Source organism: Magallana gigas, chromosome 6 (assembly GCF_963853765.1).
Source record: "Magallana gigas chromosome 6, xbMagGiga1.1, whole genome shotgun sequence".
In the NCBI taxonomy this organism is placed as follows: domain Eukaryota; kingdom Metazoa; phylum Mollusca; class Bivalvia; order Ostreida; family Ostreidae; genus Magallana; species Magallana gigas.
In genome coordinates this window covers 12019784-12031816 of record NC_088858.1, presented here as the reverse complement: position 1 = coordinate 12031816, position 12033 = coordinate 12019784, and positions in this window count along the sequence as shown.

The window sequence follows — 12033 nt, the reverse complement described above, 5'->3', positions numbered from 1 at the left end:
GTAGAAATATACAAGGGTTGACCCAAAATAGCGTAGACAAGTGGCGTTATTCAGTTAACATTCCGCCTTCTGACAAAACCGCTGATATAAATTATTTTGTTTCGCAAAAAAATATTTTAAGCACGCATTTGAATTTTGAGGTACTGTTTGACAAAGGGTCAATGGTCATCATACGGTGCTCTGACAACATTCAGTCAACAGAATTTAGATACTGCCCTCAGTTTACGTAATTTGGGGACAACACTTTTATGTCACAATAAAAACAAAAGTGGTTATACATGTAGACAATCGCATTGGTCTATTAGTGGGCATTGTAAACTGCTTCTTTGGTTGGATGGGGGAATCGGTTCAATTTATAATATACTAGTAACAAAACAAATATACGAGTTTGGTTTAAATACCTGTAGACTATATGTAGGTGTGTTTAAAATGTTAAGTGAAACTCGGCTCGTGGCACGGCTGACCCATAATTTCGGTGTCTCTGATTATTTCTGCATTTCGACAGAACAAAAATTGTATAATATGAATGAATGAATAACGTTTAACTGTCTAGTACAAAAAAAAAAGAAATCAAATTTTTAAAAATCAAAAAACATGAAGAGGACAATTTTGTCATGTACAAATTTTTAAATAAATATACATGACTATATCGCTCATATGATAAAAATGAAGATAAAGATAATGGAAAGAATTGTGACCTATATTTTAATTCTAGTATCTGGGGTACTAAAAATCATTCTTAATCAATTTAATTAAAATTTAGCGCAGAAAAATGAATCTATTTACACAATTCTTCTCAGGTATTACGATGGTAAATTGATACTTTTGATAATGAGTCAGTTCAAGTGACGGAAGCATTCTGTTTTAGACAAATAATTGCAAGAGCTTTGGTGTAGATTTTCATTGTTTTAGGTATGTTACAACGCACTTTGACAAATTACGCACTTTGAAAATTGTTTTCAAAGTGCGCCAATTTTGGGACCACGTCAACTCATTTTTATTTTTGTTTTCAAAAGTGCGTTGATATCGTAGATATTAATGAACTTTGAAAAAAAAAATTCAGGGTTTAGTCGGAATAAAATATAGTTATAGATACAATAAATAATTGTTTTAACCTTGTGTAGCTTAATAGGATATATTTTAGAAAGAACCTAATGCGTTCTCAGCTAACTTGATAAACAGTTTCTCGATTATAATTTGTTTTTCCTTTCTCATAAGCTTACGTAGTTTGACAATATACATAAAGAAAAACTTGGGAGATTTGAATTATCCAAATATGACAAAACTGCGTCGCTTAGCAACCGCATTTTCCTTTTTTGTGTATGCAGCAAACTTACTAGTTATCTGGTACATTGTGCTGTGCCAAAAACGAAAATGATTCATTAATAATGGAGATAATGTATAACATATTTCAACTGGCTTCAATTGCATGTGCTTATAAACAAACAGGGTGTGAAAAAAGGATACGTTAGTTATGGTTATAAAAAAAACAGTATGATCTTTTTGAGGAAAAAAAACCCCACACCCAAATGCTTATTCTTAAGTTTATAATAATTTAATATTTGTCAATGCACATGTGATTTTTTTTTTATAATGAAATGATTTATTTGATTAGAATTTGAAAAGAGGGTTAATGTTGAAACGCTTATAGATTATTTAACATACCATTGGAGAAATTGTTGTTTTTGTTTTTGTCAATATCACTGTACTTAATTTACAACAAAGCGTATTTTTTCCCCGATTTTATACATTTACTATAAGTTGCTGAATATAATATATGTTTTGAAAGGGAAAAAGAGGGGTAGGGGACCTTCTTACTGTAATCAATCAAATGATGTTCTGGTAATTAACTTTCATTTCCACACCTGTCCCCCTTTTAAAGACGGTAAATGAGATTCATTAGTTTTAACAAATCATCATACTATCAACAATTTAGGAATTTGTAAATAATACATATTTTTTCAAAGGGCGTTAAGTGTCTCGATACTACAAAATGTTGATGTTCTTTCATAATGCAATTTGAAAAACATTTTAAAAGTGGGTTAACTTAGTCCCAAATTTAACGCACTTTGACAATTTTTTCAAAGTGCGTTGCCACATAGGTATCAATTTCATACAAAACACAGATCACGTTAGAAGCCACTGTTATACTGAGTAATAAAGGTACGCATACATTGTGTAACTTATATAAGTATATATTTTTTGTCATATGGCCATTAATGCCTTTTCTGCGAAAGAAAGTCTATTTTATTAAACTTTGTGGAAGTTATCTTTCTTTCTATGAAATTGAATCGCTGTCTCCTATGAAAAATCCCAACCTTATGCATTTGACTAGTTTCATCTTTCTATAAGTAAAATGTCAATGATGATATATCTCATTAAAAAAATTGCTAATAAAAATTAATCCTCAAATGAGCGCAATACCCTTTAGGTTTGTTTAAACCCTGAAGATGTAGAATAAAGTGTCGAGGTTTCTTACAAAACGTTCTAATGAAATTTTGGTAATTTAAATATTTAGAATATTACTTACCCAGATATCCATCACATTTATTCGTATAAAGTTGTTACGATATGATGAATAGAATTTTATTACAAAAATTAGCATTGCTTGTAGCACAAAATCTAGGTTTGCATTGAGGTATACAGTATGCGTTTTCAACAGATGAGAATGCAAATGGACCTATGAATTATGGCGTATGACCACATACATGTACTGTTCATAAGCATTGAAACCGATTGAATTTATTGTTTTCATAATTACAACCACGTTAAATTACTTTTCAAATTAAATATTTCATTGCTGACGTCGAAATGAATATGGAAACCAGTCAAATTAAGTATACGAGGGTTGTTCGGTAATTTTTGAGACATTTACTCTTACTCCCATGGGAAAAGATGATTATGCCTATTTTCATTAAAATTCGCCACCTAGAAAGAGAGATATTTGTGATGTCTCAATAATTTCCGAACAACCCTCGTATGTAACATTTACATTTACTATCAATTCGAGTAATCTGGACGTTAACCTATAAATGTAAAAATTAGACCAAGATTTAGTGTCAGAAAAGTGAAAACTTAATCTGATCCCTTTTAGTGAAAATATGCGATTTATCAGTGGTACATTTACCCCGAGTTAAAATTTAATATCATGTACTCTATAAAACTGCCCTAGATAATCTTTATACGATGTAATTTCTCGAAGTTAAAAAGTATTGTTCATTAGTGAATAGAGGGCCATTAATGCATTGTGTACGAAGCGACTTCGGTTCTAATCTTTCATAAAAGAAATGTTATACAGAATGATTACTAAGTATTCTTAGAAAATTTTCATTTTCTTTCATTCTATGTCTGTTCATATTTCCGCGTTTCTTTTATCTTAATGGAAAGATTATTAAAAACCAATACATTAGGAAACAAGAAGTCGGGATTAGATGCAATCATAAGACTTTTTTTTATATAGAATATGTTCTTAGCTATTGAAGGTATCTAAGCTATATAACAAGAAGCCCATGATTCTTTATGATAACCTGAATATAATTGTGTTCCGGGTTCATGATCACTTTAGTCCCGTTTTATAATATCTTCTATTTCAAAGGGGATACATTATTGTTTTTGTCGATTTTCTTTTCATTATTCGTCGTCATCCATATTTTGTTCGGGCCGTAACGTTACTCTAACGTACGTACCCTTTGACATTATGACTCCAGAAATTGGAACATAGATAAATATTATTGAGCAGGAGTGCATGCCATCAAAATGTTTGACTTTGACTTATTTTGTCTTTCAAGGTCAAGCGTTTTTTGAAAAATATTGTCCAGACCATAACACACACAAGATTCCTTAAATAAACACACAGACTTTAAACTTGTATCACAGATCGATAGTATAAAAAACATCAACTTTTGACTTAAAGACTTCAAACTTGAAACATAGTTGGACGATCTATAAAAAAGGTGATCCATACTTTTGACCATGACCTATTTAGTATCCCTAGGTTAAGCATCATATGTAAAATATCATCTAGGATATAGCATTAAATTCCTTTTATCAAACAGCCTTCAAAATTATTCTATAGACATAAAATATAAAGCTTTGCTTAACCATTAGAAAAATTGACCCTGACCTTTTTTGTCTTTTAAGGTGAAGCGTTTTATGAAAAACATTGTCAAAGCCATAACATGAGATTCCTTCATCATACAAACTTTAAACTTGTACTTTAGATAGATGGTATATAACAAGGCTGAACTCTATCAGAATTGCTGACCATGACATAATATTCTATTTCAAGACCTTGACTTTTTCAAATCGTTTTTTTAGACCATCACCTATTTAACCCTGATATTAAGTCTTAAATATCTAAACCAAGAAAGTCCTTATTCTATTATCACAAGGTAAAAAAGATCACAATTTATATTAAGTTCTCCTTCCTCGGCATGTGTATAAACTTTTTGTCACAACCATACCAAGAGAAACGAGTTTTGAAAGTGATATCGATTTCTCAAACAATACTGATGTTACATGTACTAAACTTTTCGCTTACAGCCTCAAAAGACAAACAATTACATTGTTATAAAACCGGCATTGATTTTAATGGGTTTATTCCTATTACAATACTTTTTTGTTTCAACATGTTAAGCAAAATATAGCTTGGAAGAAATTTCATTTGTACTAAAGATATAAGTGTTTGTGGTTTTAAAAGGGTCTCAGAGGAAAATGAATCTTTAAATGGTTTGTTCTTAATTAATCACTTATATTTCATTATGCGTTGCAGATTTTGATAATACGAAGAGTTTTGTTTAGATGTCTGTACACAGCGTTTATGTTCCGCTGACGGAAGAAGGGCGAAGTTCCGGTGAGATGTGTACTTGCACAGTTATTTGAAAAAAAATATCGTAATCAATATACTTATGACGAACATAAAAACAGACTAAAACTGTTATAAAGTATACCTAGGGAAATTAACTTGAAAACAAAGGGGTATATTTTTTTATGTACAATGTCATTAACTGCTGATTGCTGTAAGTTTAAACAACTGCAAATTTGACCTATAAACGCCGCGGAATCCCTTTTCTTTTTTTTTTTTTTCTCGACATATTCTGAAAGGAATTGGAATGAAGTTTCAAACGGTACGAAAGATTTGACTAGAAATAGTTAATATAGTCAAGTACTGATAGGGCAAAAGGTTGTATAAAGTTCTATGAGGAATTAATTGGTACTCTTTTCCCTGTTTTTAATCAGAATAATCACCACCGCCGTTTTATTGTGGCCTGCACTATTGTGAGACAATGTTCATTGAAATCCATGTCAAATTTACAATACTTCATTTACAATAGGTTAGCCTTGGTGCACTTCTAAAGTCCCCATTAGTCTAATGAAATGATGATCTACATCTGATTGTGGAAAACTGCGTCTACTCGAACAAGCTGATCAGAGAGGCAGAAAGAAATACGCTAATAAAAGGGATCAATACAAGAACGTTGGAATATTATAGAAATAATGGTTCAACCTACGTTGGGTTTTTTTACGCCAAGAATAATGCACTCAGAACCTTTTTAATGCCAAACTATAAACTGAATTCAAGACACTTCCTATTTGCAATCATAATAACTTGAATTAGTCACCGATATCGTTTAAACAAAAATATTTACACTCTACTGTGTTTTTCCGTTAAATTCCGTGATGTTTAAATGCCTCTAAATGCAACACCTATTCACTGCGTATGAATTTACATAAGTAGTTCTCAAACAGTGATTTCTATGTGTAATCGGTTAAAAAATGTATTTCATAAATGTTGTCAAAACACCATGTTTTATAATTATTCAACAAAACAGTTGACTTTATTGTTTAAAGCAACATTTCAATAATTATTTTTCATGGATTATATTTTCATTCTAGTCGATCTCATCTCAACGGTCTCTGTGAAAACCAGTTTAAACCGGTATTACAAATCAGCTGTTCTTGCTGTTACTAATTTACTCCCTCCGTGGTCTGCACTTTATATCGATTTATTTAAGTAAACAATTGATTTCTTCACTAAGGGAATGTAAATATAAGCATTAAATGATTTATTTTTGACGTCGTCGTGTCAATAACTGCCGTCGGGTGAGCAGACAAATTATCATAACGCGCTAACGCGCGTTATTCAATTTGTCTGCTCACCTGACGGCAGTTATTGACACGACGACGTCAAAAATAAATCACCCAATGCTAACTAATCGCACCATATTATCAAACATATCATTCATCTATAAATCAAAGCAGACAATTTAGTTCGACTAAGTTATTTGATTTTCTTATACTTTAATCTACAGGACTTGTGTTAAATGCAAGACAAGGCTTAACCCAATATTAAGATAGACCCCCTTGATAACAAAACAAGACCGGATGAAATCAACCCACAGAAGGAAGAAATAAACTTTGCTACTGGGTGCGAAAAATAACCACATTGGATTTTAAGATATGTCTCCCTTCAAGCAATAAGGTGTCTTTAAGATGAATTCTTTCTTAAATCTACAGGAAAACGGTTCGTTTTTTTTTTTATAACTACAAGTTGATAGTTTGGCCTACAAGTTTATTATTCTAAATGATATTTTTTAAATCAGACCTATGGACTCCATATATAACGAGAAAATTTTTTTAAAAAGGAAAGGTTTACCTGTAAGAAAAATATTTCCCTTTTATATTGACACCATTATCATCAAATACACTGCACTCATTCGATTCCATTCAAGGACAAGATTGGCTATTTTCTGCTGTAACGAACTATTTCGATAGTGCAAAATCGTTGTTTGATCTCTCTAGCTAATGTAATGGCTTATCGAAAGATGATAAATGACCAAAGCTATCAAAAGCAACAGCTGTTTTCTTTAGCAGGATCTGTTGCACAAATTCTACTTTCATAACGATTGTATGCGTACGGTAAAATTCAATCTTTGAGTTATTAAAATTAAAACAAGTTGCTGTCCTTTAAAAAAGGACTACAAAACGTGGACCATTAGCATGTGTTTCCAACGAAACGTGAAAGCCTTAAGATTATCAGAGATTCCACCGACTCTAGCCCTCTGCTTTTAACCACTAAATTTGTGCGTTGTATTACGTATACATGTATGTATAGCCCTTTTTATCTTAGAATGTAGAGGATTCATACTTCTAAAATAATTATGATCTATCTATGAATAAAGTTTGTGTGTATAGTATCAGGCATTCGGTGAATTCTAATATTTGTGCGCACATTACGATTCGCACTACTTTGTTAACAATGCAGTGACAGCTTTGTGAAAATTAAAAATTTCATATTTTGATGCATTTGTCTTGAGATTTAAATTTTTATATAGTGACATATTTATTTAATCATACTTAAATGCTTACAAAAATTTAATCGGGAAGTTTTCTAGTCTCGCCTACTATAAAAGTAAAGTTAAGTTACACGTGTATTCGGAAAACAACAAAACATTGCAAATTATGCTATTTGATGCATGTTGTAGTTTCGGCGTAACATTAACTTATTTCATAATACTGATTGTCCATATCACATGCCAATCATTTCTTTAAAAGGAATACTTTGTTTCTATACTGTTTACCGACAACTTTACAATTACAGCGCCTTTGAACTTATGTGTGCATACGGCACGGAATCCCGATCCCGATTCAGATAAACGTGTGCTAGCCTGGTTCCCTGAGCTACCCATTACGCACAGGAACCAGGCTAGCTCATGCGCAGGTTGAATTTCCCCCATAGCATCCGGTTTAACCTCGCTTATATATTTTCTGCGTGGACCTCAGGGTCCACGCAAAAAATTATGAATCGCTTCTCAAAATGATCATTTACCTTACAAATACAGTTTGAAATATGACAATATGTTTCTTATCAGCCACAAAAAAAAAAAAAATTTAAATAGACATTTGAGATTCTGGAATGCTTGGACAACATACGGCATATACTAGTACATCATAGAAATTATCAGACCCTGCATATTGAAATACATTCCTTATCTAAAAGAATTATAGAGACATAACCCAAAACATTACTATACATGTAAAATATACTAAATTTGTCTAGAATATGCCTTCTTCTAATTCACTATCCCTACTAATCAATTACGAAGCAATGGTAAATTTGAGGACTTTGCGTGGCCATGAGGTTTTTCGTGTTTTCTCGAAAGAACGAGAATTACGTATAATGTTACTTATTAGAGATGATATTGACATTATATTGGTTTAAAAATTGTTACACTTTCAGTTTGGCAGCTGAATAAATCTTTACCTATATTTAAAATTACTTAGCTGTTTCAGATTCACAATAAATTTTCAGTAATTAAATTTCATTCTAGTACATGTACATGTATATAATATGTTTTACGGTGCTACCGTTCTGGCGAGCGCATCAAGAATTACACATAACGTGTTACCGTGCATCATTGTCAACCTAGTGTTATTTAAGTATCAACGAACGTCAAAGAATTTTTGAGACATTATTGCTCTACAATAAGTATGCCAAAGGTACTAATTTTAATGGTTATGATACATACAACGCAACCCCCTACCCCTCGATCGATCGATCGATCGATCGAGAGAGAGAGAGAGAGAGAGAGAGAGAGAGAGAGAGAGAGAAAGTGCCCGGTCCCTGTTGGTTGGTGTGTAATTTCCCACTTTTAAATTTAATGGTTTGACTATATGCAATATCTACATTAATTTTTTAACTGTTTATTTTTCTCTTTATTACTTTTTATTTAGTTCAAAATGTCCTATTGTTTATTTCCTCCCTACTCATATATACTTACATGTACCTGCCTACTGTACATGCATGCACAATTAGCTTAAAAATGGATAGATATGACAGTAAAGTATGACTCTTGCTAGTATATATTTATATAATCTATATATTAAAAAAATTAAAAACAAATCATACAATCATTGAATGTCAATGAGGCAGGTATCGCAGTCTATACTGAAATAGCTAGTACACGCAATTACAGATGTTTGATCCACCTCTAACTTTATCGCGGGAAATATAGCGCGAGAGCACTGTGACGTCATCCATGACTTTGTTCGTCTTTGTTTACGTATCACGACTCAATACAAAGGTATGGAAGCATGTAACAAATCTCTTGAGTCTCGCCTAACTCAAAACGTGTCTTCAAACCTTAAGACACCGTAAATTACGAGTTAAAAGTCGGCCATTTTTGGCATAGCACCACGGGTGAAAACATTAGAGAGCATTATGGGACGCAGACAAAAAATTTTGTTTGATGAACTGTAGGTTTAGCTCGTTCTTTTTCCCGCGCACACTGGTTCTTAGAGCTCGCTATAATAATGACTGGTGATATGGATACCTGATTTTTTATCGATAGCCTAAGGATCGATTTACATTTAAATCTAATTTGAATTAGTTTTGGACTCTCAGAAGATGATTTGTTATTGACATTTACTACAATTAGCTAAGTGAAAATTTAACCAACCTCAATGTTGTGGCTGGTTAACGAGATACTAGTACATAGGTAAGGGACCCCTTCATTTTGCGAAGTACTTTCTCTCTTTAAATAGACAATGAAATTAACCGTATTTTTTCATTTATAAGATCAGTTGCTTAATCGAGGAGGTATTGGACATCTCTATATCGTGCCCTACCCCCCCCCCCCAAAAAAAAAAAATAAACGATGAAATTAACTTTATAAGCTTTTGATATCTTACCAGCGTAGCGCAATAAGTCAAAGCGTCAGCTACTGATAAGCGCGTCATGAAATCGAAACCCACTGATCTTTTTACAAGTTATAAGAATTTTTAAATGTTCAATTCTTTACAATTTACAATTCAAAAAACGATATTTATATTTTGATTATGATGTTGATATCTCTTAACATCTGTAGAAATCTTGCAGGCTTATATCAAGCTCAAGCGAGTTAATAATTTTAACAACAATTTAACATATACACGTAGTCGCCTAAAGTGCAACTTTAAAGTTTTGGAGGCCACCAAATAAATTATTTTTTTCATTAAGAGCCTACAGGCTTCCGTATCAAGCGGTTTGGAGATTAATAGACTGATGCAAACCTTACTGCGCTTTTTATTTGAAAAATAACCAAGTTTATTATAACAAACGATAAAAACCGAAAAAGATTAGCCTAAATCGCTTCCGTGTTGTTAGATTTGTGTTTATTAAGCTATAAAAAAATATTTTTAACCATTTTCTTGCAAATCTAATATATCATCAACAATAAAAAAAAAACAACAATTCCCTTGATAATAACCTTTGATCATTTAATCTAATTTTCACTATTCAAGATCGAAATGTATTATTGCCACTCTGTAATAAAAAAAAATCACAACATCAATAATTGGAAAAATAATGTTGGAATTCCAAATAAAGCTCGGAAATTCCAACTTTATTGTTGGAAAACCCAAGATTCAAATTAGATTATTTAATAAATTTTCAAAGAAGGAATTTCTTGACGGATTTTAAAAAAACTGTTGCACAAAGAGGTGCTCATACATAGTAGTATATAATGGGAGACAAGTAGGAATCCGAAAGAGAAGTTTACTCTTGAGGACGAGGCATTGACATAGAAAACAAAGGCGATGTTCTTAAAAATTTTGACATACATATATAAAAAATATTCATGTAACCTAGTCGTTTAATAAATAAGATTTTTTCAATCTATAATGATTTGAAAAAAACAATTGGCTGAGATTGAGGTGGTTCATGTACGTTCACGTGTTGAAGCCAAGAGAGGAATCACAGCAACCCTACATGACAAGTTACTTTCTTTACAAGGGCCCCGCAAAGTTGAGCATAACCTCGCGACATGAAATATTGTGGGCGGAATGCATTATTTAAGGAATAAGGAATCATTCTTTGAGAATTATGAGGTGATAATTTCGGTCGAGGCGTGATCAAATCCAATAAAGCCCAAAGGGCTTTATGATAGATTTGATCAAGCCCCGACCGAAATTATCACCTCATAATATTCAAAGAATGATTCCTTATTACTTATATTTGTATGGTTTTTAACCATGGTAGGATTAAATATTTAAATATAAGTAAGCAAACCCCGCTGGCGCCTCAAGTTGGCTTCATTTGAAGTTATGGGTTATATATTACAAAATCGATACGTAGTGTTATCACAGGCAAAAACACTGGAAAATGTAAGTATTTAGGAATATATACATGTAACTGAGTAGACCGAATTGTTTTGTAGAAAATGAGGACATATATTAACATATAAACATATTACTTAGATCAGAATAATTATGACACAAGTTTTTATCTTCTTAAACCTAAAAAATTGTGCGGGGGCAATGGCAATCAGTTTTTGGATGTGGTTATGTCGTTATCTCTTGCTTTTGAGATACCAAACCTACGAGAGAGGGCACTAAAATTAAAACCAATATTTTTTTTTCAAACAAATGCTATTAATACAGTGAATATTCAAACTATATACTAGGTTATCTCTTTAATAGTGATCTTTACTACATGTAATAATCGGATTTATATATTCCAGCATCCGAAGCTGGTCCATTGCCACATACGTTAGCCTGTATAAATCCATAATCTGCATCCACCAAAGCAAGAAGGATGATTAAGCAATACTCCTTATAATAATAGTAGGGCGACACACATTGTTTTTTCAAATTAGTTTTCTTATTTGCAAGTTTGCCATCAACGCAACAGTAAATGAAGTTCCCGTTGGTGCTGAAATTAAAAGCAATATTATTCTGCCTTGGCTTGCAGATAGTATTACCAAACACAAAAAGGTGCATCGTTTATTGTATCCTAGTGGTAATAAACTGAAACAAGAAACAAAATATGAATTATTAATACATTTTAAAAATCATTATCAATGTACATAAAAGCAACAAAAACATATTATGAAATTTGGTTATTAAATAATCTAAAGATAAAGATGTTCAAATCAAATATAAGATTCAAAATATTAAGTTTTGACAAAAATAGGTTTCCATAGAAAATTATTATTTCAATATTATTTTTATGACAGTAACACTGTTCCATACTTTAAAAGAGAATGGGTTATTTTC